The sequence below is a fragment of the Haematobia irritans genome, chromosome 1 (genome assembly GCF_050003625.1).
Source record: "Haematobia irritans isolate KBUSLIRL chromosome 1, ASM5000362v1, whole genome shotgun sequence".
NCBI classification, from domain to species: Eukaryota; Metazoa; Arthropoda; class Insecta; order Diptera; family Muscidae; genus Haematobia; species Haematobia irritans.
The window spans coordinates 172,597,776-172,604,337 of record NC_134397.1 but is presented as its reverse complement, the minus strand read 5'-3'; the positions used below and the strand labels follow the sequence as shown (position 1 = coordinate 172,604,337).

The window sequence follows — 6,562 nt, the reverse complement described above, 5'->3', positions numbered from 1 at the left end:
CGAACCATTACTTACATTCACGGAGAAAATCTTTCCAAAACCAACTAAAAATATATTATTTTGCAAAAATTTATTTATTTTTATTTATTTCTTCAGAAAGTTTTGCCAACATTTTATTTCTACAAGATATTTTGTCCAAATTTTCTTCTTTTGGAAAATTTTTTCAAAATTTTTATTTTATTTTTTGTCAAAATTTTATTTCTATAGAGAATTTTATCAAAATTTTATTTCTATAGAAAATTTTATTTCTTTAGAAAATTTTGTCAAAATTTTATTTCTATAGAAAATTTTGTGAAAATTTTATTTCTATAGAGAATTTTATCAAAATTTTAATTCTATAGAACATTTTATTTCTTTAGAAAATTTTGTCAAAATTTTATTTGTTGTTTTTTTTTTTTTTTGTTTTGATCTCAGCTTAAAGCCATGCATTGACTAAACTACAAGTGTAGCTTAACCAACAGAGGAATAGTATGCTTGTCAAATTTATTTGGGCAAAGCCCTATAGACTGCATGATGGTTGGATGTACAGCTGTTTCGGAATTACCACATTCCTCACCAGCATCCTCTACTTGCATCAAAACTATCAACCAATTATCAGAATAAATTCGGGTAATTCACTCAACCCAAAGTGAACTACACTTGAACCTCCCGAAAAAGGGTTTGATAGTCGGCTACTGCCTAAACAAATTTGCCAGCATATCTCTTTTCCTTTGCCAAACTCAAATCATCGATTTGAATGTATTTGGCTGGGTTTGTTTTTGAGGGTGGGTTTGTTTTTTGCTGCAAGTAGAGGATGCTGATGAGGAATGTGGTAATTCCGAAACAGCTGTACATCCAACCATCTTGCAGTCTATAGGGCTTTGCCCAAATAAATTTGACAAGCATACTTTTCCTCTGTTGGTTAAGCTACACTCTTAGTTTAGTCAATGCATGGCTTTAAGCTGAGATAAAAAAAAAAACAACAATAACGATTGAAGAGAAGCCAACAATAACAAACAAAACTAATGAAGATGCACGCTCAAAAACAAACCCAGCCAAATACATTCAAATCGATGATTTGAGTTTGGCAAAGGAAAAGAGATATGCTGGCAAATTTGTTTAGGCAGTAGCCGACTATCAAACCCTTTTTCGGGAGGTTCAAGTGTAGTTCACTTTGGGTTGAGTGAATTACCCGAATTTATTCTGATAATTGGTTGATAGTTTTGCTGCAAGTAGAGGATGCTGATGAGGAATGTGGTAATTCCGAAACAGCTGTACATCCAACCATCTTGCAGTCTATAGGGCTTTGCCCAAATAAATTTGACAAGCATACTTTTCCTCTGTTGGTTAAGCTACACTTGTAGTTTAGTCAATGCATGGCTTTAAGCTGAGATAAAAAAAAAAACTACAATAACGATTGAAGAGAAGCCAACAATAACAAAAAAAAATTTTTATTTCTATAGAAAATTTTGTGAAAATTTTATTTCTATAGAGAATTTTGTGAAAATTTTATTTCTTTAGAAAATTTTGTCAAAATTTTATTTCTTTTGAAAGTTTTGTCAAAATTTTATTTCTATAGAAAATTTTGTCAAAATTTTATTTCTTTAGAAAATTTTTTCAAAATTTTATTTATTTAGAAAAATTTGTCAATTTTTTTTTCTTTTGACAAAAATTTATTGTTATTTATCTACAGAAAATTTATGAAGTACCATGAAGTACAACAGTGGCAACCCTGATTACAACACTACGGTAGTCTTTGTAAGCGAATTTTTTTTTCAAATTTTTATTTTATTTATTGTCAAAATTTTATTTCTATAGGAAATTTTGTCAAAATTTTATTTCTATAGGAAATTTTGTCAAAATTTTATTTCTATAGAAAATTTTGTCAAAATTTTATTTCTATAGAAAATTTTGTCAAAATTTTATTTCTATAGAAAATTTTGTCAAAATTTTATTTCTTTAGAAATATTTTTCAAAATTTTATTCCTTTTGTCAAAAATTTATTTCTATTTATCTACAGAAAATTTATGAAGTACCATGAAGTACAACAGTGGCAACCGTGATTACAACACTACGGTAGTCTTTGTAAGGGGATATTAAACTAAAAAAATATTTAAAATTGAGGAGTTGACAAACAAAATTTTATTTTCTTTAAATTCTTGACAATAATCTTCCAATGGAATTTTTGTTGAAATTTAATGAGAAGCAGCGTTGCCAGAATTGTTTCACCAAAAACCGCTAGATTTGTCCAAAAAACTAGCCAAAAAAAGCTAAAAAATTTAAAAAAATAGCTAGAAAAAAGCTAATTTTTTTGTATCAAAAGTCACATTTTTGATTGAAATTTAACAAACTAAAAGGCTTTATTTCACTTAAAATGCATATTATTTTAATTGTATTCAATTTAATTCCATTTCTGTGAGACTGTAAGAAAATCTAAGTCATATTAGCTCTGTTGGCGTACTCGATACATTTTGATTACTATCACAAATTTTTACTGGAAGTCCTTCGTTTATATTTCCTTGTAAAAACATTTTTCCCAGTGAACTTGCAATTGTCAGCTGGTTAATCATGTCACATAGAACTGCATTAGAAAATATCTATATATTTCGTTTTAACAGAATTAATGATAAATTCGTGAACGTGTACACTTCTCCTAATTTTACCCAAGAGAATAAAACCCATTCTAACTGTCTTGCAAGTTTATAATGAATAACTTTTATTCGAAAATTTCCCAAACCTATTGTTGTCCAATTTTCGTAAATGTAAATCCATCCCATTAATAAATAGCAGATTTGTTTTGATCCTATCACTACGAATTTTTTATTGCATTTTTTGGTGTTAAAAAAAAATAATACCACATTCAAAACTTTATTTCCTTAATTATTTCTATGTTCGTTTCCAACGATTTTGTACACTAATGATTTTTGTATTGATTCCGAGTCAAATTGGAATTTATTCGTTTTCTCAGCTTTTTCTTCATGAGCTATCACAGTGCTTTAAAAACGTGCTAACGAAAACTTAAATTTTCAAATTCAGACTCGACTTTAAGTAGAAATTATTTTATGTATACGTTTTTAAAATGAAATGTTTAAAAGCCTCTTCTATTTTTGAACGTTATTTTGGTTTGTGGTCAAGATACAAAATCTCCACAAATTTAAAGACTATTAATTTAAAGAATTTTTTAGAATTGACCCTAGCCTTCTTTCATGTAAAGATACCCATTTTTAAGTTTAATCACTTAACTATAAGGACAAAACGACTTTATCGGCTTTTGGACAAGGAAAACAGTTTATATAAGAGAAATTCACAAATGCTATTATAACCAAAATTCGCGTTCGTATTTTAAGGACATGAAATCTTTGGCCTCACGACAATATTTTTTCAGTGTACAAAGCAATTCACATCTACTATTTTAATTTAAATGCTAATATTCCTAATGCTAATATTCCTAATAATTTACTGACAGTTTATATAAGGAATTTGTATGGTAATAGTAGATTTGAAGTTTACGATAACTTTTTATGAATACGAGGCAAGAACTTTACAACAAGGTGTATTTGCTGCAAAAATGCCCGCATAATGGCTGGAATAATTATTAATGTTTCAATTGAGATTTGAAACATGTGAAAAACCTTATTCTGGCAGCAAGGCTTAGATAAAAACGAAGTTTTATCCATATTTCAATAGGAACATGTCGAAAATAAAAAAGCCAAAAATAGCTAAAAGGGTCATGAAAAAAAGCCAGAAAAAAAGCTAAAAGCTAAATGCATTTTTTCCCCGCTAAACGTCTTCAAAAAAAGCCAAATCTAGCGGGAAAAAAGCTAAATTGGCAACGCTGATGAGAAGTAGTTTTTCGCTCAAAACAATACCTTTTTTCTACTTTTTTTAAATTTTGTATTACATCCCAGCTTTATATTGTTCTCTTTTGTTGTTGTTTTTTTCTCTCGCTTACTCATGGTATAAAATTAAAAACAGCGTTGTCAAAACGAAATATTAGTTTGTTCTTCAAAATAGGACCAAAATTCACTCCAACGCACCAAATTTCCAATCTCGAATAAAAGTGTTTTCAAAGATAATTTATGTACATAATCCCTTCATTAAAAAATGAAGTAAAGCAGAAAGGACTAATATGATTTAGCAGCTAAAATCGAAAAGTCGACTTTTCGACTTTTTAAATTTAAAAGTTTTCGAGTTTTTTTCAAAATTCGGAAATTACCACTTTTCAACTTCCCTACTTTTTATAGTCGATTTGGACTAAAGGTTCCAGCAAACCACTAAATTATATGTATATATTATAAAATATATATGAAGCCGATTAAATTTCTATCAAATCTTGTGAAATCACGGATGGAACAAAATTAAATATATTAGTCGAATATCACATGTCACAAAAATATACCTTCGATTTGAAGGTATCTTATAGCCCATTCACATTAGGCTCGAAATCTACAAAAAGTGGATTTGAATTCCTTTCTTTACACCCAGAAAAATGCTCCTTGTAAATTCGAGAAAAATAATTGCTTTTGGTTAGTTTACTGATTTTATTTATCTTGAGTTAAATCTTTGTTAATGACAAGAAAAATTGTCATATTCAAATATATTTTACTCTTTTCTATGAGTAGCAAAATAGTTCATATTCTAAGAACAAATATGGAATTTTACTAAACTGATTTTCTTATGAAGAAATAAACATTATCTACGAACAAATTTACTTTTACTTCCCAATAGTAGGGCCTTCTTACAAATAAAGAAACTTTATATTACAAATCAAAAATATTGAAATATAATAAATTTTCTTTCATATGAACAAAAAAGTGAATGAAAGTAGTAAAGATTATTTCATATAATTTTCAACAGGTGTTTGTTGTATGTATTATACATTAACTTACTTTTTATTACTTTTTGTTTATTCATATGTAGTATAATTATTTATCTAAAAATGTCTTAATTATAGAATAGAATTGGGGAAGAAAGCAGTAAAATATAAATAAACACGAATTGCAGCAAGAAGCCAACACGGAATTGCGTTAAAACTTTTGAAACCTTATGCCCAGTGAATTATTTATGTCTGAAATACCAATAAGCCAGAATCGGTAAATGTGAAGATTAGAATTAAAATAATCTGGCTGGAATTTAAATTGTCAATTCGGTCTATGGTCAGAATTAAACATGTACTTTTGGGTGTTCATTAATGCTGGTGACATTCCGAGTGTTTCAAAGCTTCTCTAAGTGGTTTCACTGCAATGTGAAACGCCGTTCGGACTCGGCTATAAATTTTATCATTGAGCTTAACATGGAATCGGACAGCACTCAGTAATAAGAGAGAAGTTCACCAATGTGGTATCACAATGGACTGAATAGTCTAAGTGAGCCTGATACATCGGGCTGCAACCTAACCTAACCTAGACTATTCAGTCCATTGTGATACCACATTGGTGAACTTCTCTCTTATTACTGAGTGCTGTCCGATTCCATGTTAAGCTCAATGATAAAATTTATAGCAGAGTCCGAACGGCGTTTCACACTGCAGTGAAACCACTTAGAGAAGTTTTGAAACACTCGGAAATGTCACCAGCATTAATGAGGCGGGATAATCCACCGCTGAAAAACTTTTTGGTGTTAGGTCGAAGCAGGAATCAAACCCACGACCTTGTGTATGCAAAGCGGGCGTGCTAACCCTTGCCACGGTGGCACCCACTGACTAAATAATCTAAGTGAGCCTGATATATCAGGCAGCCACCTAACCTAACCTTTGGGTGCACATAAACACTAAACTGCCAGTTATAACGCAATTGATTTTACTTCAAATGACCTCTTTTCTTTAGAATGATTTCCGTACGATTTACAGGAATAGCAACTCATCGTTCCAATAATTTAAAGTGTTATCCAAATACTATGATCTGCAAGAAAAAAAATAATGAAATTCTTGAAATTAAATACACTTTTTACCGAAAATGTCAAATTATCCTGTAAAAATAATAATCCACATGGTTACATGCCAGACATTTCACTGCATCATTGAAATTTTACTCATAAACATCAATACCAATACCTCAAATTGGGTATAATTCGGCTTTTATGCCGGTACGTGATTAACATAAACCCCAAATATTTTTATTTGTTGATTTATTTTTTATTGAAATTTCATTTGACATTGCGATGATGATGTTGCTATTTTTGGTAGAGAACATAAAAAAAGACATGTGCTTGACAGAGAAATCTATGCTTGAGTTGACATTGAGTTGCCAATGAACATTTATATGTAGTGAAAGCTTAGAAAAATAAACGGGTATTGTAAAATATGACCGGTACTACATTTGCAACATTATTTATATTCACAGGATCAAACAAATGAAAATTGATTGCTTTTTTTAATAATCAAAATTATAAAAGAGAACATTCATCGCCGAAATTTAGACAAATAAGAATAGGCCCATCAATTGAATTAAGTCATCTGATCTATATAGGATTGATTGTAGGATTGATTTGTAAACAGTAATAATTTTCACTGGGAAATACAATTTTCACTACGCAATATTAGGTTTCCGTGCCGAAAACCTGTTTATTTTCACGGTTACATTCT

The 6,562-nt window shown here is 29.6% G+C and overlaps 1 long non-coding RNA gene across 1 annotated transcript; it reads right to left on the bottom strand.

Annotated features, from left to right (window-relative positions):
- Positions 1–4,813: 4,813 nt before the first annotated feature.
- LOC142222154 (uncharacterized) lies at positions 4,814–6,189 on the bottom strand. The gene is made up of 2 exons (XR_012718267.1): positions 6,032–6,189; positions 4,814–5,879 (listed from the first exon to the last, which is right to left on the bottom strand). It is a non-coding gene; the product is annotated as an uncharacterized LOC142222154 (long non-coding RNA).
- Positions 6,190–6,562: the final 373 nt, after the last annotated feature.